The sequence below is a fragment of the Dasypus novemcinctus genome (assembly GCF_030445035.2).
Source record: "Dasypus novemcinctus isolate mDasNov1 chromosome 12 unlocalized genomic scaffold, mDasNov1.1.hap2 SUPER_12_unloc_3, whole genome shotgun sequence".
Classification (NCBI taxonomy): domain Eukaryota; kingdom Metazoa; phylum Chordata; class Mammalia; order Cingulata; family Dasypodidae; genus Dasypus; species Dasypus novemcinctus.
In genome coordinates, this window is record NW_026688131.1 from 209069 (window position 1) to 231429 (window position 22361).

Consider the following 22361-nt stretch of genomic DNA (forward strand, 5'->3'; position numbering starts at 1 on the left):
CACCTGCAATTTCTACAAGTATAAAGATAGATAGTTTTATTAAATATAAGGACAGTACAGGTACAAACGAACACCTGACTTCTTCTACAAGGTGACATTATGATAAAATATATACATATATACACACAATTGTTAAGGGTGGCTTGCCTGTTTCACAGTGGTATAGTTATTTCTGGCTTGATTGCCTTTTGCTTCAGAGTCTTTCAGTATAATTGCAGCGGTGTTGTCAGGTAGCATGGCAGAGCTGTAAATGTGGGCAGCACATCTGAGAAGGGTTTCAAAAGAAGATTCCCAGGCCCACCAGTCCCGAGTCTAGCAAGGCTGATTAGAGGCACCGCTGCAGAGCAGGGAGCTAAGAATGGATTCTCAGGTGCTCTTGTACTGGTTCTGGACGCTGCTGTATATTTACAATGTGGTGGTACATTTGTGGCTCGTTGGGTCCTTCCTGGTGGATCTTGGAGATTCATATCATGAGCAGAAAGTTTTGGTGGTGGCACAGATGGATGAGACTCTGTTTGTAGAAATTTCAGAAAATGTTCTGAGAAAGAACTATGAAGTACACGCTGTCGACTAGGTTTCAGAGATGTATTGGGAACACTTTTTGATCCTCCTCCAAGCCAACCACTCATCCACCTGGTAACTGCACCCTGGCCATCAGTGAACAACTCTTCCATTTCCTCCTTTTTCATACCCAGACTGCTTCCCATTAATCTTAATACCTCAGAACGCTTGGTTTTTGGTGCCTGAAAGTATCTAATAAAGAGCTTTCTCATTAGGACTTTGTCCACTTTTCCTTCCGTGCTCTTTAGTACGTTCGTCAATTTCTTTTGTACCTCATCCAGCCTTTCTTCTTGGTATGCATTTTGTGTTTTAAGATTTTTAACTTGTTCTTCCTTCAGAGTTAACTGTTCTCTCAGTCTTGTTGCTGAGTCCAATGCAGCATTCGCCTCATCCAAACGTTCCTGTAATGATGAAAGTTTTCCTCCCAGATTTTCTGCCTTTGTCTTCCATTCCCCCAGAAGGTTGTTTTGCTTTGCTAGTTTGGCAGAATACATGGCTTTTTCCTCTTGCTGGAAACGGTCTAGTACCCCCTGCAGGTTGGCTAAGGAGAGAGCATACTGCTTTACTTGTTCTTGTGAGATGGAAAGCTGCTGTGCAGTTTCATCCCTCTGTGCAGAGACTGCATTCAGTTGGAGCTGCAATGATGCTACCTGCAAACTGGCTTGACGCCTTGCGTCCGTCATTGCATCAGAGGATGAAAGTAGCTTGTCTTCCAGTGCTGTGACTTTCTTTCTTAGGCTGTTCTCCCTGTCTTCTGCAGCCAAAGCTTCACGAGTAGAAGAGTCTTGTGATTCTAAAACATGCTTATGCAGGCTCTTTAGCTCCCAGTTTAAGTGTAATTCCTTGTTATGTAAATGTTGTAGCTCATTCTGCAGGGCACTGTTTTCCATTTGTTTCTGTTTCAGGGCCAACAGGACTTGATCTCTCTCCTGTTGAAACACAGCTGCCTTCTCCTGCATGGATTTCACTGCATTTAAAAGCTGATCTAACTCCCCAGTCTTGTCCTGTTCCTTTCCTTTGAGTAGTTGTTCCAAAACAAGAGCCTTCTCCTTCATTGCCTGGCACTCAAACTCCCTTTCTTGCAGCATGATTGAAATCATGGTATTAGCCTCTTGTAATGCTTGATGTTCTGTTTCCTTTACCCTGGATGTTTCTGCTATTTTTTCATTTTCCTCTTTCAGTTTAGAAATGTCCATTTCTAAAATTAATATTCTCTCCTTCAGGTTTGTCACTGCCTGCCTTAAAAGTTCATTTTCCTTCACTTTGTTAGTGAAATTCTCATTTAACGAAAGGAACTTGGCACTGTTGGCTTCGATTAAGAGGTCTTTTTCCTTAAGTAACTTTTTAAAAACATCTTGTTTGTCCTTTATCTCCTTAACTTCTGGATCATTTTGTTCATGTTCTTTTCCTTCTAGCTCTGGGGTGGCAGCAATTAAATGACATAATCTGTGATTCTTTTCCTGTAGAGTTCTGATTGTTCCATCTTTTTCCTGCAGTGATTTTCTTAACTCTTGTAACTCTTGTTGAAGTAATTTAGAAGGCTCCCTCAGTACATCAGATTTAGTGTCCCTAAGAGATTCTGCTGACTGTGAAACAGGTGATGGTCCAGAGGAGAGCTGTGGTAAAATGATATCAAGTTTTCCTAAAAGAAGATCCTTGGTGTTGCAAAGCTGCCCTAGGCTGTGCTGAACTTGTGCTAATTTCTTCCCAAAATTTTTGAGTTTGCTTTCGTTCTGCTTGTACCGTTGGATTAGTTCAGTACGCTCTCCTTGGAATCTACAGTTATTTTCACTATCAACCAAAACCTGAGCCTGAATTTGATGAAATTCCTCCTGTACTTGGGTTGACTCACAGTGTATGTTTTGTACTGTGGTCATCACTTGCTGTTTCCACCCTTCCATTTCCTTTACTTGTTGCTTTAATTTATCCCGTTCCTGCAGTATCTCCTCAAAGTGATGACTGTTAACACCTCCGTCCTCGTTACCAGTGCTGGATGCATGTAAAACAGTCAGTAAAGTCTGACATTTCTGACTCAATGCATCTATTTCAATGTCTTTTTCTCGAATGATATATGATAAATTATGCACAGTTTCTCTAAACATATTCTGGTCACTACTTTCAAATCGAGTGCACAAGGTTTTATTTTCTTCTTGCAGCTTCCTAAGGACTGCTTCTTTGTCAGAGACTATGTCCACCATTTTGTGGTATTCTCTTTTTAGGTGGCTATTTTCCCTAGTCCTCTCACTGAGAACAGCTAATACGTGTTCTCTCTCCAGGACAAAGGCCTGCATTTGCTGTTGGAGATAAGCAGCATCCTGGGTGTAGGGAGCTGAAGAGGTTCTTGCATGAAGAGCTTGTATTTCCGAATCTTTCTGCTGGATTATGTGAGTTAGTTTCACAAGCTCCTCTTTGGACAGCTGATCAATCTGCTTTCTTAAAGAGATATTCTTTTCGTTTAGAATTTTAATCTCTAATTCCCTTTCTTTTATCCCCTTTACTAACATTTCAATTTCACCTTTAGATAAATCAAGCCTTTCACTTCCATATTCTATTTTAAGGCTCTCAGCTTTCTTTTCAACAGAAATATCCAAATTCTCTGTTTGAAGTCCCTGTCTTCCTTCCTGCATCTGAGTTCTGACTTGTTCAATAGTGTCTTGCAAATTCCTTGTTTCCTCATCCTTCTCTAAGCAAAGCTGGGCCTGGGAGGTATTCATTTGCTCATGCTGGTATTGAAACTCATCCCTTTCCTTTTTGTGCTCCTCTAAGAACTGAAGCCGTTGAATCTTACTCTGGTTTTGATCTTCAGTTGTCTTTTGATGATGTTGTGTTTCCTCTTGAAGATCACCCTTTACCATATACAGTTGAGATACGTCAGACTCAGTGGCTGGCTGCAGATTCTGCACCTGCTCCTGTAGCACAGTCTGTCCTACTCTAAGATGACTGATGTCTGCATCTTCCTCTTGTAATTCATTTTGGTAACTTGTAGATCGCTGCTTGTCTTGAAGCTGTGAGGCTTCATGCTTCTCTTCTAAGCCTGCACAGTATTTAAGTCTCTCATTCACTGATTTTAAGGTTGAATGAATGGATTCGCTCTCCTCTCTGCTCGAGTTAGGTAAAGCTGCTTCCACGTCCTCCATGCCTTCCTTCAGCTCCCCTCTTGTCAAGTTTGACCTCTGTCCAGTGAGAAAAGCCAGGCTGCCCCTCACTCTGCCCAGAGTTTGTCCCAAGCTGGAGCCGAGGTCACCAAGCCAGGACGACATCGCTGTGGGTCAAGGACCTACACGGTCTGCTCTGAGTGAAGCAGCCGATGTGGTCAGACTCTCCCACCAAGTGTCCTCCAACTGCTGCCTTGACGGAACTAGTCCAAATCTAAGCACTCAGGATTCCACAGCACAGTGAGGGGTTGCTGGGCAACACCAGGTTCAGGGGCTCCCCCTAGCTGCCCGGCTCTGCCCAGAAACACCAAGACCTGGCCTGGGGCTTGACCACAGGCCTCCACCAGTGACTCAGTCAGGTCCACGGAGCCTCCGCTCCTTCCCACACCTTCCCCCCATCTGAATGGGCTTTTTCTTCCTCTGCTTTCCTGACTTTCCCCGGTTCCACGGGCAATTCCTGCCGCCTCCACCCCAGTGCAGGGACACCTGCCCTGAGAGCAGCAGTGGCTTATTGGAGTCCAATTTTATGACAGTTGATTTTTAGTTTGTTTTCTCTACATTTTAATCTGTTTAGGGCAAGAATATGCCTCGTACTTATTTCTCTTAGAAGTATATTTTTTATTCAAAAATAAATATTTTGTAATACTTGGAAAGGAAAAAGTGAAAAAATAGAAAAAATGGAATTCATTTCAAATTTTTAAAATGTGTGTTCACCTCTTTTAGAAATGCGCAGTCTCGGGCAACATCCCAGATCTGCTGATTCAGAAACAACGTTTAAGAAGATAAGCAGGTGTTGTGCTCATTAATGTGTGAGAAGCTCAAAATTGTAACGATTTTAAGATGCAGCATTTTAATTATGGTATTTATTGACTGTCTTATTTTAGTACAAGTGCTGGACACTTTGCCTAGTGCTTCGTATGCATTTTCTCATTTAATTCTCACACGGGCTATTCTAGCTCTCTTACCTTTTCTTACCAATTTTAAAATAAACTTGTCAATTTCTCCAAAAAATCAGTGCAATTTTCATTGCAGCCGTTCAGTTTATAGATTAATTCAGAATAAACTGACATAACATTAAGGTTTCTAGCCCATCAAAAAGGTCTATCTCAGGCAGCGGACTTGGCCAAGTGGTTAGGGCATCCTTCTACCACATGGGATGTCCGTGGTTCAAACCCCGGACCTCCTGGACTCGTGTGGAGCTGGCCCATGCGCAGTGCTGATGCGCGCAAGGAGTGCCCTGCCACACAGGGCTGTCCCCCTCGTAGGAGTGTCCGCCGCATAGGGGAGCCCCATGCGCAAGGAGTGCGCCCCGTAAGGAGAGCCGCCCAGCACCAAAGAAAGTGCAGTCTGCGTAGGAATGGTGCCGCACATCCGGAGAGCTGACACAGCAAGGTGACAGAAACACGGATTCCAGCCCCTCTGACAACAAGAGGAGCAGACAAAGAAGATGCAGCAAACAGACACAGAGGAGCAGGGTGGGCGGGAGAAGGAGAGAGAAATAAATAAATGAATAAATCTTTTAAAGAATTTTTTTAAAAAGAGAAAGTTATATCTCTCTGTTCATCTAGGTAGTCTATATTTTTCATTTAGGTTCTCTTTTATTTCTCATAGAGATACTTTATAGTTTGTAATTTTTTGAAAAAATATTTCCATTAGAAATTTGTGGTTTTACAGGACAGTCTTACATAAAATTAAGGATTTCCAAGTACTACCTCATCACCAAGCCATTGTGTTGGTATAGAAGTTTTGTTAGAATTCATGATAGTTACAATTAAGGAAAGAGTAATGAATTAATACATCTCCTTCAGTAAATCAGACTGAGATAAATTTATAGTTTTTTCACACATCGTCTTCAGCCCCTATTATTTTTGAGATATTCAGATAGTTGTGCGTGATATTGTAATGACATATACAAGCCATTGTACAGTTGTCAAAACATAGGTAATTGTGTGGTCCAAAATGTAAAGCGTAACGTAAACTATACACCACTCTTAGCAGCAATGCTTCAATCTGTGTTTATTTATTTATTTTTTAATTTTTTAAAAATTGATTTTGTAAAAATATTACATTAAAAAAATATGAGGTTCCATTCAACCCTGCCACCCCCACCGCACCCCTCCCCCCCCAGCAACACTCACTCCCATCATCCTGACACATCCATTGCATTTGGTAAGTTCAATCTGTGTTTATTAATTGCAACCAATATACCATATTGATGAAAGATGTTAATGGGTAAAAGTGTAGAAGCAGGAAGTTTGGGGTATATGGGAATCCCTGATATTTTTGATGTACCATTTATATAATCTAAAGCCCCTTTTATTTTCTTGTTACAATGTCTATAATCCATCATGTACCATAAGGTTCACTGTGTTGACATACAAGCCTTTGTGCAAAATGTCCACTTTCCTAGGATTCTCATGATGAACCTTCTTTAAAGCCTTTACCCCAGTGAAAACACTATTATTTTAGAATTCCCTGTTCATGTTTCACTCTTTGCTGCCACTGGACCTTTGCACATGTCATAGAACCTACCTGTCATATTCTTTATCCGCTCATATCTTGTGTTGTTTTTCTTTATTGATCTCTGTCCCTTTATGTTTCCTATCTGACTTGGAATCCCCTTCCTTTCCAGAACTTGCTCTTCCAGAAAAGCAACTCTCCTTCCAACTCTGACCATTCCCTTGCAGTTTGATCCCCTTAACAATTTATTCAATTTATAACATTCATAGATCTTGTATAATATATGAATCTTAATTCAGCAGTCCTGTCATCATATAGTGATTCCATTAACAAAAATGTTGTAGGTTGTACGTAAATGTAATATTTCTTTAAAAGGTTTGCATTATGCATTGGCAGTGATTCAACTCAATGAATTTGGATTTTTTTCCATGCTATATTTTAAGGAACATTATTATGCAAGTTGAGTTACATCTATAATTTGTTGGCTGTCAGGATGTTCTGGTGGATTCCTAAGAATGGTTCCCTAGACTGGTTTGGGTATGTTACTTTGGCCCTATTTCTATTCTTCCTTAGTATCATGTATTAGGTACAGCAATCAATAAATGCTAAGAGTGGTCAACCATGTGTAAGATCAGATGCCTTTGATTTAAAGATTGTGTGCCTTTGATTTTCCTGGTTTAGATTCCTGTTTTTAAAATACTTTAGATCGTTTTGAAGAGAAGCTGTATCCATTTTCATGGTTGGCATCTAATTCAATGCGTAGTCAAAGAGTGACTCATTCTCGTTGCATATTTCCTGTTAAATCAATGTATATATGCCAGTCTTCCACTCACTAACCAAATATTTCTTCCCATTAGATGTATATTTTCATGTCGTTGGACTCAAAGCTTGGTACAATCACAGAATATTAGATATGGCATCAAGTCGTGGCTTTGCTACTCAGTAGCTGGGTGAACTTGACCATGCCATTTAATTTCTGCATTCCTGTTATTTTATCTGTGAAATGGGGGTGATATTTATTTCGCCACCTGCCACATATGATTATTGTAAGGATCAAAATGAAACTGAAGTTAATGTGACCTGAAGAGACTTGAGTGACTGAATCCTGAGGTTGCACAGCCAGGAGAGCAATAAAGCCAGGACTGAGCTGAGGGCTGCTTGTGCCTTGGTGACTGTTTCAACACAACTTTGTTCTGTACCTTGGTAGATAGTCTCTGTGTGAGTTTGTTGACATAAGCTTTGTGAAAGTGCTTTGTAAACTAGAAAGGACACAACCAATCCACGGTTCACAGGATGGAGGAATAGAATATGGATTAGAGTGGACTTACTGATATTCTATTCATGAACTATTGTGATTAGTAATGGAAGAAAATGTGGCATTGGTGTGGAGAAAGTGGCCATGGTGGCTGCTGGGTGTGGGGAATGAGAGGAAGAGATGAGATGTGGAGGTGTTTTAGGGACTTGGAGTTGTCCTGGGTGGTGCTTCAGGGACAATTACCGGAGATTGTATGTCCTCCCATGGCCCACTGGATGGAACGTGGGAGAGTGTGGGCTATGATGTGGACCATTGACCATGAGGGGCAGCGATGCTCAGAGATGTATTCACCAAATGCAGTGAATGTCTCATGATGACTGAGGAGAATGTTGCTATGGGGGGAGGAGGGCGGTGGGGGGTATATGGGGACCTCATATTTTTTGAATGTAACATTAAAAAAATAAAGACAAAAATAAAAAATAAAAAAAGAAATAAATGTAAGTTGATAGTTTCTTATATGTCTGTCAAAGAATTTTGTTATTTTCCAAATGTTTGTCTAAATTCAATGATGTCCATCATAGAGAGGTTCTTTATTTTAATCTACTTAAAAAAAAACATACAAGTGTTTTCCCCTTCCCCTCCCTACCTTCTCCTGCCCTGCTTTTTTTTTTTTTTTTAAATCTGTATTCTTCTGTATCTATTTCTCTCTCTCTTTCTCTTTTTGTCTTTTCTTCTCGTTTTTTCTCCTCTAGGATTCTTTGGGATTCGCTTCTGGGGACCTCTGATGTGCAGAGAGGTTCCCTGTCAGTTGTGGCACTTCAGTTCCTGGTTTTTTCTGTGTTTCTCCTTGACTCTCCCCTCCATCTCCCTTTTTTTTCTTGTTGCATCATCATCTTGCCGTGTGACTCACCCGTGTTGCCACTGGCTCACCATGTGGGCACTTGGCTCGCCACGTGGGCACTCACATAGGCACTTGGCTCGCCACGTGGGCACTCACACAGGCACTTGGCTCGCCACGTGGGCACTCACACAGGCACTTGGCTCGCCACGTGGGCACTTGCGTGGGCACTCGACTTGCCACAGCGGCACTTGGCTCGCCACGTGGGCTCTCGTGCAATCACTCAGCTCACCACACAGGCATGCTTTCTCTTCTTCTTTTTCACCAGGAGGCCCCAGGGATCAAACCCAGGTCCTCTCACCTGGTAGGCAGAAGTCCTATCACTTGAGCTACATCTGGTTCCCCCGAGTGTTTTTGTTAAGTTAGCAATATCTAAACAATTTATTACTTAACACATCTTGGAACTTACAAAAAATATACTCTATGCTTCCCTGAGTCTATCGAGTTTCTTATCTCAATATGTTTACCTTAAACATGGTCCCCCAAATAATGTATGTATATTCTTCCTAATTATATCATTCCTTCAGTGGAAACAGTGAAAAGATAAGTTCTTCTCAGTATGTTAACCTTAAAAGATAAATACTGTATGTATATCCTGCATATCTTCATTGGTCTTTCAGTGGAAACAATGGAAAAATAACTGGACTGGCTTAGCTTGTCTACATTCATCTTGGTAGTGAGTCTGTCTGCCTTTCTACAGATCCATTGTTATGGTGTATCCTTTTTCCCGGGTGCACTGTCAGCCAAATTTCAACACAGTCTTCTCTTTTTGGTCAGTTGTACTAGGCTGCTTGATAGTACATGTCCATTCAGTGAGTCTCAGTGGATGTCTTTTTGGGTTTTTTCCATCTACTGAAAGTAGCTCAACATTTCTACCTGATATATTCTTACCTTGTGATTTTTAGGTAGAGGATATTTCACCAAATTACAAATCAATGACTTGTGTCTGAAGTTAGCATTTGTACTAACCATCCCATTTCCTCAAATTCTTTTAAAAAATTATTTGTATTGTGGCAACCTATGTAACATAAATTTTGTCATTTTAACCATGTTTATGCCTGCAATTCAACAGCATTAATTACACTGGCAATGTTATACTGCCATTACCACTATCCATTACCAAAACTTTTTCATCACTTCAAACAGAAACTCTGTGTCCACTAAGCAATGACTGCCCTTTCCATCTCCCACTGGCCCCTGGTAACCTCTAATCTTCTCTTTTTCTCTATGGCTTGGTTTACTTTAGCTGTTTCATGGTAATGGACTCAGAATATTTGTCCTTTTATGCCTTGCTGCTTTCATTTAACATAATGTGTTGAAGTTCCTTCCATGTTAGAGCATAAATCAAAACTCCTTTTTATGACTAAATAATATTCAACTGTATATGTGTACCACAGTCTGTTTACCCATTCAGCTGCTGATAGACATTTGGGTCATTTTTACCCTTGGCTATTGTGAATAATGCTCTTCTGAACATTGTTGTCCAGTTATCTGAGTCCCTGTTTTCAGTTCTTTTCAATATATACCTAGGGACAGAATTTCTGGGTCATATGGTAATTGTATGTTCCACTTTTTGAAGAATGGCCAGATGGCAGCATTTTACATTCCCACTGTCAATTCAGGAGGGTTCTGTTTTAGTTTCCGTGCTGCTAAAACAAACACCTTGCCAGGGTGTGACTAACAACCGGAATTTATTGTCTAAAGACTTCGGAGCCTACAAGTCTTGCTTCTTCCTGGGGTTGGTGTCTTCTAGCTGGCCTGCAGTCTCTGTGGTTCCTTGATTTTCCATCACATGACAATGCACATAGTAACGTCTTCTGTTTTTCTGTTCCAGTTTCCTTTGATTGTTGGCTTCTGGCTGTTCCCCGGGGCTGCTTTCCGTGTGTCTAGTTTCCTTTGCCCATAAGGACTTCAGCTACATGGATCTTCATTCATTTGAGCACACCTTAACTAATAACATCTTCAGGGTTCCTGTTTACAAATGAGATCATACCCATGGGACCAGGGGTTGGGACCTGAACGTGCCTTTTGTCATAGCTATGATTCAATCCCCAACAGTCCTCCCTTGCTACCTACCACCAAAGGATATGCTCTTCACAAATGCAAAATACGTGAGTTCCTTCACAACATCCCCAAAACCTTATGCCATTTTAGAACAATGCTAAGAATAAACTCTCAAATAAACTCTCAGCAAAATCTGTCACGGGTATGGTCCATCCTGGGGCAAAATTCCCCTTTCAGATGGACGTGGAAACCTGGAAAACCACTTATCAGCATCTAATGTACAATGGTGGAGCAGGCGTAGACCAAATATTCCCATTGCAGAAAGGACAAATTAGCAGGAAAACAGAGGTCATGGGTTCCATACGATTCTAAAACCAAGCAGGGCAAACTCTATTAGCTCTCAAGATCTGAAAGCCACCTGTGGCTTGATGCTTAGTCCATTGTGCCTGATAGAGCAGCAGCCCACCTCTTCTAAGCCTTTGTGTAGAGGCCCTGCTCTCCCCAAACACTGGTTCCACACTCTCCGAGCATTGGAATGGTGGCCCGGTTCTCCATTAGTACCCAAGTCCAGCGCACAGCCCCACGATCTCCAAGCTCTGGGTGGTGGCTCTCTCCTTGAACAACATGGCACAAGACTCACCATCTCTAAGCACATCAGTTCAGGCCTTCTCTGTTCCCCTCAGTCCAGGCTGGCAGTGGTTCCACTCATACAAGATTGGAGAAAACCTTGTTGGCTTTGCGTGTGGTTCAGGAGGAGCCACACCATCAGACAATAGAACAGTCCACAGATCCTGCCTGGGCAAGTGCATTTCCAGTCCTGACCTCCACTGAAATGGCCGAGTGGACCCCTGTTCAGCCACACCTTCTTTAGCGTAGGGTGTTGGGTTTCACCCTTACCTGGGCCCTGTCTTCTGGGAACTCTCTGAAAGCTCAGGAAGTCTCTGATAGAGCCATTTCTGACCCTAGTTTCAGAAACATTATCTGGATAAACTGAGAATTTTTCAAATCATCAATCACTGTTTTATTTGTTTATGTGTATGTGCTTAACAATTCAATCCTCTGTTTCTCTCTTTCCTCTCTGATTTCACTATGAGCTGCGAGGAGAAACCAGGCTGTACCTTCCACATTTAGCTGGGATATCTGTCTCCTCAGCTTAATGTCCAAGTTCATCACTCTAAAATTCTGCCTTCCATCCAACATCAGAAACTCAGTTTTACTAAGTTCTCTGCTGTTTAGCAAGGATTGGGTCTTTTCAAACTTCCAATGCCACAGTCATCATTCTCTTCGAAGGCCCTGCCGGTGGTACCTTTAACATCAGTTCTACTCACATTTTGTTCATGATGAATTACGCATTCTCCAAGATGATAACAAACTTTTTTTCCAGCTCTCACTCATTTTTTGAATGCTCACAATTCTTCTAGCCTTTACTCCATACCTATTACAAAGCTGTTCCCATATTTTTAGGTATTCGTAATAGGAGCACCTCACTTTCCGTTCCCAAAAACTCCTTTAGTGTCTTGGCTGCTAAAACAATTCCCATGAAGTCATTTGCCTGAACAGCAGGAGTTTATTGGCTAAGACTTTCAGAGACTGGAAGGCTGGCTCCTTCCTGGGGTCAGTGTCTTGTGACTGGCTGTGTTCTGTGGTTCCTCGGCTTTTCTGTCACATGACAAAATGCACAGGGTGGCATCTTCTCTTCCCTCTTCTGGACCCATTGACTTCTAGCTGCTGACTGCTCCCTGTGGCTTCTCTCCCAGTTTCCAGTTTCCTTTGCTTAGAAGGACCTCGGCCAAATTGGATTAAGGCCCACCTTCATTCAGTTTTGACACACCTTAGGTAATACCATCTGCAAAGGTCCTATTTACAAATGGGTTGACACCTGCAGGGCCCGAGATTGGGACCTGATCATGCCTTTTGGGAAGGGGAGGGCATAATTCAATTCCAACAGGAATTTCTCCACATCCCCATCCACACTTGTTATTTTCTGGAGTTTTATTTTCTTTCACTAATAATCATTGAGTATGTGTCAAGGGGTATCTCATTGTGGTTTTGATTTGCATTTCCTTAATAACTTATGATGTGGAGCATCTTTCCATGTACTTATTGACCATTTGTATGTATTCTTTGAAGAAATGTCTCTTGAAGTCCTTTGATCATTTTCTTTTGGGTTGTCTTTTTATGGTATTAAAAACTTTCTTCGTATGTTCTGGGTAATAAGCCCTTATTGGAAGTATGATTTGCAACTATTTTCTCCCATTCTGTAGTTATCATTTCATATTCTTGATAACACCCCCACATTTTTTTTTTTTTTGGATGATGTCCAGTTATCAGTGTTTCTCTTCTGTTGTTCAGGCTTTTGGTATCATATCTAGGAATCCATTACAAAATCCAAGGTCCTGGAAAATTTCCCCTTTACTTTCTTCTAACAGTTTTATGTTTTAGCTCTTGTATTAAGGTCATTGATCCATTTGGCATTAATTTTTGTGTATGATGTGAGTGCCTTAACGGTAGGCCCTAATTAGCAATTTGTCCTCCTGTGATGGAGTTAGACTCAGATATGACTTTCTACAATGCCTCTTCTGTCCCTTTTTATTGAACTTCTGGTGGATGCTGGGTTTGCTGTATGCCCAGGAGACTTCAATCTCTGGGCTGTCCAGGTTCCACCTGAGCCCTAAGTCTCAGTGGTATTGCTGCACCACCTACACTCCACTTCATTGGACTTACCCAGGTCAGCTGAGAGGGAGATGAGGATGGACAACAACCACACCAGGGAACCAAGACAGTCTACGGCTGTGGGCACGAGAGTCACATCCACCAGCCATGTGGGAAAGAAGCCCCTTCTCAATCGAGAGAAGGAGTGAGCATCGCCATCCCAGGGTCCTAGGGATAGACAAAGAAAATATGGACTAGAGTGGACTTAATGGTATTCTACAACAGAATTATTTTTACTCTAGCAATAGGAGCAATTGTATCATTGATGTGGACACAGTGGCCTCTGGAGTTGCTAAACGCAGGGAAAGGGAAAAGGAGGTGTGATGCAGAGGCATTTTCAGGACTTGGAGATGTGCTGATTGATATTGCAGGGACAGATGCAGGACATGACATATCCTACCAGAATCCACTGGATGGACTGAAGAGAGTTTAAACTACACTGTAAGTAATAGTTTTCATCATTTGATACATCATTTGATAAAATGTATTCATCAAATGCAATGCAAGTACCACACTAATGAAAGAAGTTCTTGATGTGGGATAAGTGTGGGGTGCGGGGTGGGGCATCGGGACCTCCTACCGCTTTTAATGTCACATTTTGTGTGATCTACGTATCTTTTGAAAGTAAATAAAAATATATATCTAGGCAAATTATGTTCAGATAGTATTAGTTTTGAAAGGATTGAAAGAAGTCAGTTAAATTAAAAAAAAGATTACCTATATAAAAACAATGCGGGCGGCGGACTGGGCCCAGTGGTTAGGGCGTCTGTCTACCACACGGGAGGTCCGCGATTCAAACCCCGGGCCTCCTTGACCCGTGTGGAGATGGCCCATGTGCAGTGCTGACACGCGCAAGGACCACCATGCTACGCAGGGGTTTCCCCGCATAGGGGAGCCCAACCCGCAAGGAGTACGCCCCGGAAGGAGAGCTGCACAGCGCAAAAGAAAGTGCAGCCTGCCCACGAATGGCACAGCACACACAGAGCACTGACACAACAAGATGATGCAACAAAAAGAAACACAGATTCCCGTGGGGCTGACAACAACAGAAGCAGACAAAGAAGAACACACAGCAAAATAGACACAGAGGACAACTGGGGTGGGGGAGGGAGGGGAGATAAATAAATAAATAAATAAATAAACCTTTAAAAAAAGAAGACACCAGTCACGAATTCCAAGAAGAGAGCAGAATACAAAGACATGGGACTCTTTCCTCCTCCAGAAAAGTATCTGCAGGACAGGCTGAAACAGACTGGAAAAAGATCTCTAGGCTTTAGGACAGCAGGTGAAGGCTGAACCCCACCCAGAACAGAGACGGACAAAGGAGGGGAATCGCGGCAGAAGAACTGTGACTGGAAAGCAGCAGCTACTGCTCCTGGCACCCTCCCCGACTCTAAGGACTTCACAATACTCAGGCCTCTCAGCCAACTTTAGACAAAGGGGTCTCCAGGGATCCACAGCCCCTGGAAAGCGGATGGAGAGGGACACCATCTAAGGCTGCACATTCTAACCCACAAATCTGGTCTGCTGTGTCCCCACCAGCCTTTCCAGGCCAGGTGGGACCCCTCAATCTCACTCTCTTATAGCCAGGACTGAGTGTGGAGGACTCGCCTCTGCAGCAAAGAGGAGAGAGAGGGACACAGCCTAAGGCTGAAAACTTTGAACCCACAAATTTGGTCTGCGGAGTCCCAGGAGCTCTACCGGGCTGGGCAGTACCAGCCCATTGTTTGCCTTGGGAGACTGCAAAGGACTAAGGAGATCTGACCCTCTCAATCTCCTACTCTACTAACCTGGAATGACTGTGGAGGACACAGAGGGGAGTGGAACCATTTCCTACCCAGGAAAAGAGAGGGGGTTGCTGGAGAAGTCTGACGAATTCTTTCTGAGAAAGTTTAAATTACAAGGCTCTTCATCTCCAGGCAAGAACCTCTACCACACTGTTCCAGTCTGTGTCACAGCAAAAACGCTCCAGCCAGGCACTGACCTGAAAGGGCTGCCAAAGAGTACCTTCCAGGAGCAGAACTAGGTAGAACACATGAGTAAATTAAAAATAAATTGCAGAGGCTTCTGCTATCCTTTATGGCTTCCCTCCGAAGGCCCCAGGAAGCAAGTATGCAACTCATTACTGGGCATAGCAGTTTGATATTACTGATGAATTCCAAAAAGAAATATTGGATTAGGCTCATAAATTGGTCTTTTCCTCAGGGTATAGTACATTATCTTGGATTCAGAGGTTTATGTGATTAAATAATGATCAAGGCTTTGATGGGGCCACATCAGCAGGACGTTGTATCCCTGCCCCTTGGTGGATGGGACTCACAGAGAAAACAACATGACAAAAGAGATGGCTGGAGTTTTTGAGCTGGAGCCCAGGAAGTGAACACACAGGAGATCATCGCCAGAGGAACAGAGAGAGCTCTTTAGACACAGCTGAAGCCCAAGGGAGAGGACAGATATATTTGCCTGATACTCTACAGCTGACTTCGTAGAGAGAGGCAAAGCCTAGAGAGCCTTCTAGTCTAGAGCTGAACTTGTGGTGAACAGACAGGAGCTGGACGTGGAGAGAAATGAACCCCAGGAAGAGAGGAACCCAGGAAGCCTGAACCCTGGCACACATCGGCAGCCATCTTCCTCCAAATTGTGGCAACAGACTTTGGTGAGGGAAGTAACTTGCACTTCAGAGCGTGGTAAATAAGCTTCTACCCCAAATAAACACCTTGTATAAAGGCAACAGAATAATGATGTTTTGCATCAGCAACCCTTTGGCTGACACTGGGTGCGGAGCCCTGTTTTGAGCAAAGAACAGGGACAAGACAAACCATCCAGGAGGAACACAGAATCAAAGAGCAGCAATAGCACACAGCCTCCCACCACCAAAGCCCAACAAAAAAGAAAGAAACTGAGCATCTGAGGAAACTGCATCCTAATCAGATGCCTAGCATCAGCAAAAATTTACAAGCCAGACTAAAAAAAATGGCAGACATGACCCAGGAAAAGGAATATAACAAAGCCTCAAAAGAGACACAGGATTTGAGAAAACTAATTAATGAGATGCATACACAGTTCCAAAATCAAATTGAAAGAAAAATATGGCTAAAGAAATTAATGAGATCAAGAAGATACTAAACAAGCACACAAAAAAATGTGAAACCCGAAATAGAAAAGTAACGGAGCTAATGGGGAGGAAAGACACAGTAGTAAGATCAAAAACACATTAAAGACATACAGCAAACTCGAAATGAAGGAAGAAAGAATAAGTGATACCAAAGACAGAAGAGCTAAAATTATAGAGAGAAAGGAGTAGGAAAAAATGAACATGGGCTCAGAGAGGTTAAATGACAACTCAAAAACCAACAACAATCATGTCATAAAAGATCTGGAAGGAGAAGAGAGGAGAGTGGGGAGGGAAGTATTTGAGGAAATAATAGTTGAAAATTTCCCTACTCCGAGGAAAGATATTAAGCTACATGTCTAAGAGGCCCACTGTATCTCAATCAGAATAAATCCAAATAGACCTATTCCAAGACACATACTACTGAGAAAATCAAACGTCAGAGATAAAGAGAAAATTCTGAGAGCAGTAAGAGAGAAGAGAACCATTACTTACAAGGGACACCCAGTAAGATTTAGTACAGATTCCTCATGAGAAACCATGGAGGCAAGCACACAGCACTATGATAAAATTAGGAGACCAAAAGCGAAAATCTGCCAGCCGAGAATTCTGCATTCACCAAAATTGTCCTTCAAATATGAAGGCAGGTATATAATATTCACAAGCCAATGCAAATATAGTTCATAATAAAGAATCCGTCTTGCAGGATATATTAAGGGAAGGCTTAGAACCTGAAAGAAAAAGGAGAGTGAAGCTTGGAGGAGAGAATAGAAGAATAGAAGGAGAACTAAAAAAGTAAAAAGACAGACCAAAATGTGATATGACATATGATAACCAAAGAAGAAAATGGTGGAAAGAAATAACCCATTTGCAGTAATATCACTGAATAAGAATAGATTAAGGGAAACGGACTTTGGCCCAGTGGTTAGGGCGTCCGTCTACCACATGGGAGGTCCGCGGTTCAAACCCCGGGCCTCCTTGACCCGTGTGGAGCTGGCCAGGCGCAGTGCTGATGCGCGCAAAGAGTGCCCTGCCACGCAAGGGTGTCCCCCGCGTGGGGGAGCCCCACGCGCAAGGAGTGCGCCCGTGAGGAAAGCCGCCCAGCGTGAAAAGAAAGTGCAGCCTGCCCAGGAATGGCGCCGCCCACACTTCCCGTGCCGCTGAGGACAACAGAAGCGGACAAAGAAACAAAAGCAGACAAAGAAACAAGACGCAACAAATAGACACCAAGAACAGACAACCAGGGGAGGGGGGGAAATTAAATAAATAAATAAATCTTTAAAAAAAAAAAAAAAGAATAGATTAAACTCACCAATTAAGAAATATAGGCTGACAGGATGTATTAAAAAAAAGCATGAGTCAGTCGTATGCTGCGTACAAGAGACCCACCTTAGACCCACGGATACAAACTGCCTGAAAGTGAAAGGCTGGAAAAAGATACTCCATGCAAATAGTAACCAAAGACAAGCAGGCTTAGCTATACTAATACTGGAGAAAACTGACTGTAAGTGCAAAAAGTTAAGAGACATACAGAAGGCCATTAAATATTAATAAAAGGGACAAGTAACCAGGAAGGTATAACAGACATAAATATCTACGCACCTAACCAAGGTCTCCCAAATACATGGAACAAACTCTGGGAAAATTGAACAGAGAAACAGGCCTCTCTACAATAATCAGTGGAGACTTTAAAACACCTCTCACAACATTAGATAGAACTAGACAGAAGACCAACAAGGAAATAGAGGCCTGAAACAATCTGATCAGTCAGTTAGACCTAACACAGATATACAGAACACAGCATCCAAACTCAGTGCATTAGATATTCTTTGAACGTACCCCTCCCTGCATCCTTCTCAAGGACAGACCACATATCAGGGCACAATACAGCACTCAATAAATATAAACATCATCAATTTATACAAAGCATCTTCTCAGACCAGAAGGGAATCAAAATCAAAATCAATATCAATGACAGAGAGAAAAAGGTAAATTCACAAATGTATGTAGTCTGAACAACACACTCCTAAGTAATCAGCGGGTCAAATAAGAAATTGCAAGTGAAATCAGTAAAGGTATTCAGACAAATGAAAGCGAGATCACAACTTATCAAAACTTACAGGATACAGGAAATGCAGTCCTGAGAGGGAAATTTAAAGACATAAAAGCCTATATTAAAAAAGAAGAAAGAGCTAAAATCCAAGAATTAACTGAACAACAGAAGAAACAAGAAAAAGAACAGCAAACCATCCTCAAAGCAAGCAGAAGAGATAAGAAAGATTAGAATAGAATTGAAGGAAATTGAGAAAGAAAATAAAAACAAACAGACAAAACCAAAAGCCAGTTATTTGAGAAGAAGATCGGTAAAATTCACAAACCCCTGCCAAGATTAACAACGAAAAAAAAAAGATCCTAATAAATACAATTGGAAATGAAAGAGGGGAAGTTATGACTGATCCCACAGAACTAAAAAGGATCATAAGAGGATATTCTGAGAAACTGTCTGCCAACACACTAAACAACCTAGAGGAAATGAGCAAATGCCAAGAAAAGCACAACCAGCCTACATGAACACTACAAGAAATAAAAGAACTTACCGAACCAATCATATTGAAGGACACTAAAACTGTCTTTAAACATCTCCCAACAATGAAAAAATCTAGGACCATGTCACTTCACAGGTGAATTCTACCAAACATTTTAAAAAGAATTAACACCAATCCTGTTTAAACTCTTCCAAAAAGTTGAAAAGGAGGGAAAATAACCCACCATTTTTTAGAAAGCCAACATCACTGTAATACCAAACCCAAATAAAGACACAGTAAAGAAAAGAAATTACAGACCAACCCCTCTAATGAACATTGTTGCAAAAATTCTTACCAAAATATTTATAAATTGAATCCAGCAGCATATCAAAACTCTTATACATGACAATCAAGTGGGATTTATTCCTGGTGGACATGCCTGGTTCAACATATGAACATCAATCATTGTGATACACACCATTAATCAACGGAAGGAAAAAAAGACACACGATCATTGTGATACACAACATTAATAAATGGAAGGAAAAAAAGACACATGCTCATTTCAATCGAGGCAGAAAAAGCATTTGATTAAATCCAGTATCATTTCTTATAAAAACATTTCAAAACAGAAGAATAGAAGGATTATTCCTGAATGTGATAAAAACCACACATGAAAAACCCACACCTGACATCGTACCAACTGGGGAAAGGTTGAAAGCTTTCCCTCTAATACTGGGAACTAAACAAGGATGCCCACCAGCACCATTGTTATTCAGCATTGTAACAGAAGCTCTAGGTAGAGCAATTAGAGAAGAAAAAATAATTGAAGACGTATAAATAAGAAAAGAGGAAGTCACCTTACATTATGTTTAGAAAATTCTGAAATGTCTACAACAAAGCTACTTGAGCTAATAAATGAGTTCAGCACAATGGCAGGCAGCAGGATCAACACGGAGAAATTAGTCATATTTTTGTACACTAGTATTCCACATTCTGAGGAGAAAAAAAGGGGAAAATTCTATTTACAATAGCAACAAGAAGACTCAAATACCTAGCGATCAATTTAACAAAAGACGTACAGGACCTATAGGGAGAAGATTACAAAACAATGCTCAAAGAAATTTGAAAAGACCGAAACAATTGGAAAGACATTCCATGTTTGTGAACTGGAAGACCAAACACCATAAAGATGTGAATCCTACCCAAACTGATTTATAGATTCACTGCAAGACCAAGCAAAATTTCAACAGCCTACTTTAGAGAAACAGAAAAGACAATTACCAAACCACTTGGAAGGGAAGTGCATGTGAATAGCCAAAAGTATTCTAAAAAAGAACAACAACACAGAAGTAATTTCACTGGCTGACCTTGAAACATATTACAAAGCTACGCTGGACAAATTCGCATGATACTGCAATAAAAAGAGAATGAGGGAGCGATGTGTGGGATAGAACTGCGAGTGCAGGAATTAACCGTCACCTCTATGGTCAAGTGGTTTTTGACAAGCCCTCCAAGCCTGTGTTAATGGGGAAAAAACAAGACTCTTCAGCAAATGCTGCTGGGAGAACAGGTTATCTATAACCAAAAGAATGAAAGGCAACCCCTATCTCACTCTCTATATAAGAATCAACTCAAGGGAAGCAGATTTGGCTCAACTGATGGAGCATCCACCTACCAGATGGGAGGCCCAGGGTTCAGACCCAGGCTCACCTGACCCATGTGGTGAGCTAGCCAACACGGAGCGCTGATGCACGCAAAGAGTGCCGTGCCCCGCAGGGGTGTGCCCTCCGTAGGGAAACCCCATGCCCAAGGAGCACGCCCCCACAAGGACAGCTGCCCTGTGCGAAAAAGTTCAGCCTGCGCAGGAGTGGTGCCGCGCACACGGAGAGCTGACACAGCAAGACGACACAACAAAAAGAGACACAGATTCCCGGTTCCAATGACAAGAATGCAAGCAAACTCAGAAGAACACACAATGAATGGACACAGAGAACAGACAATGGGTGTGGGGGGAAGGGAAGGGAAGAGAAGTATATTTAAAAGCTTTCTAAAAAATTAATAAATAAATAAATGATAATAACATAAAAAAAAAGAATCAACTCAAAATGGATACAAAGACCTAAATATAAAAGCAAGTACCAATAAACTACTAGAAGAAAATGTAGGGAAGCATCTTAAAAACCTTGTGTTATGTGGTGGTTTCTTGGACCTTACACCCAAAGCACAAACATCAAAAGAGAAATTACATAAATTGGACCTCCTTAAAACTAAACACTTTTGCACCTCCCAGGACTTTGTCAGAAGAAGGAAAAGGCAGCCAATTCAATGGAAGAAAATACTTAGTAATCACATGTCGGATAAGGGTTTAATATCCCAGATATAGAGAGAGATGTTTCAACTCAACAATAAAAAGACAAATGACACAAAAGACATGAATAGACATTTGTTGAAAGAAGAAATACAAATGTCAAAAAGCACATGAAAAAATATTCAACATCATTAATGATTAGGGAAATGCAAATCACGACGAGATATCATTTCACAGATATCAGAAAGGCCACTATTAAAAAGTCAGAGAACTACAAGTGTTGCGGAGGATGTGGAAAGACAGGAACATTTATTCACTGTTGGTAGGAATGCAGAATGCTACAGCCACTGTGCAGGACTGTTTGGCAGTTCCTAGAGAAGTGGAATATAGATTCGCCACGTGATCCTGCACCTCCACTACTGGGTACATTCCCGGAAGAACTGAGAACAGTGATATCAACAGAAATCTGCACACCTACCTTCATAGCGGCGTTATTCACAATTGCCAAAACCTGGAAACAGCCCAGGTGTCCAACAGCTGATGAACAGATAAACTGTATTGTATTCACACGACGGAAGATCATGCAGTGCTAAGAAGAAATAAAGTCATCAACCACACGACAACGGGAATGCACCTGGAGGACAGGATGGTGAGTGAAGCACATCCCAGGCACCAGCCAATATATATTTGTATTTTTTTTCCAGTTGTGGCTGTCAGGCACTTGCCCTGATTAAAAAAACTGTGGTGTATTGACATGACGGAACATTATGCGGGCAGTAAGAAGAAAGGACGTCATAAAGCATATGACAACGTGGATGAATCTGGAGGACGTTATGTTGAGGGAAGCCAGCCAGACACAAAAGGACAAATACCATATGAGCAAGTTACCATTAACCAAATATATTGTGTAATATATTGTATGATTGAAAAAAAGTGTATATGTATGCAATATATTTTAGAAATGTATGATTTTATCCAACAGGGTTTTCTTTTTAAAATATTCTTTATATATTCAATTATTAAATGTAAAAAATGAAGTAAAAAATAAAGTGAGGTTACAGTAAAGAGTTGAGCACTGGAGACTTTAAACTTTGTTACTTAAGAAAAAGATGTAACAAACAAGAGAGTGTAATCAAACGTTATTTTTTCAGCATAGTAAAACCAAGTGTGAAATATGACTATGGATAAAACTGCAGATATGACTGTTCTCTTTGAAATTGAACAAATGTATGTTAACACTACAAAATGCTAATATTTTATTATCACTTCTGGTATCTGAAAGAAACCTGACAGAAACTACAACCTACTGCATGCTTCTATTTATATAAAATGTAAATCAGTCTATAAAGATGAAGTTACATTTGTGGT

The 22361-nt window shown here is 41.4% G+C and overlaps 1 pseudogene; it reads right to left on the bottom strand.

Moving 5' to 3' along the window:
- Nucleotides 1-27: 27 nt before the first annotated feature.
- On the bottom strand, nucleotides 28-3856 carry LOC131277411 (thyroid receptor-interacting protein 11 pseudogene; annotated as a pseudogene).
- Between the last annotated feature and the right edge of the window lie 18505 nt (nucleotides 3857-22361).